The following is an 892-nucleotide window of genomic DNA, read 5'->3' on the forward strand; positions in this document are numbered from 1 at the left end:
GCTATTCTTTCATATACTGTATGTGTCTTTGTGTGTGTATACACACACGTATAGACTTGTTATACAGGTTGTATATGTATAAATGTTTACATACAGATATAATTTAACAGTGCCATGATTTATTGCAGGAAGGCTAACACTTACTATCAGCCTTAATACTCCAGGTTGTGTATTCTTCACTTCTATAGATAATTCTCCCCTAGATAAAGCATTACTGTACATGTAAACCAACAGCCACCAAAGACAAATGAACATATTGTACCGGTAATATTTAAGCCTTGCATTGAGAGAGAACACCGCCACCTAGTGTCTCAAGAGCGCTTTGAAATTCCATTGCAATGAATGAGGAATGGGGGGAAAGAGCTACCAAATGCTGCTGTCCAGAGGCTGCTCGCAAGCGCGTTGGTGGTATAGTGGTGAGCATAGCTGCCTTCCAAGCAGTTGACCCGGGTTCGATTCCCGGCCAACGCAACTAACTTTTCTTTTTAAAAATTGAATTGCAGTTTAACCTCCTCCTCCCCCCCGCCTTTGTATCTTTCCTTTTCTTAATATTCAAAGAGATCTTGCAGCACTTTTGAGGCTGACGGAAAGAGAGAAGTTGGTAGCATGAGCTTTCCTAGACTTGAGCCTACTTCCTCAGATGCATTTGGTGGATATGAGGAAGTAGGCTCAAGTCTAGGAAAGCTCATGCTACCAACGTCAGTCTCAAAGGTGCAGCCAGATCCCTCCTTATGCTCTTGGGGTGCCCTTGGGGTGCAATTAATATTTGGCGGCGTGGTTTCTTCTGAGAACCTCCATGACTGAAGCCCTTTCTTCCTCACGCATCTGAAGAAGTGGAGTCAAGTCTACTAAAGCGTATGCTATCAACTCTTCTCTTGGCTAAGTCTCCAAG

General features: G+C 43.4%; 1 non-coding gene across 1 annotated transcript; it reads left to right on the top strand.

The window, feature by feature from the left end:
• Positions 1-399: 399 nt before the first annotated feature.
• TRNAG-UCC lies at positions 400-471 on the top strand. The gene has a single exon. It is a non-coding gene; the product is annotated as a tRNA-Gly (tRNA).
• Positions 472-892: the final 421 nt, after the last annotated feature.

Source organism: Sceloporus undulatus, unplaced genomic scaffold (genome assembly GCF_019175285.1).
Source record: "Sceloporus undulatus isolate JIND9_A2432 ecotype Alabama unplaced genomic scaffold, SceUnd_v1.1 scaffold_29550, whole genome shotgun sequence".
NCBI lineage: Eukaryota > Metazoa > Chordata > Lepidosauria > Squamata > Phrynosomatidae > Sceloporus > Sceloporus undulatus.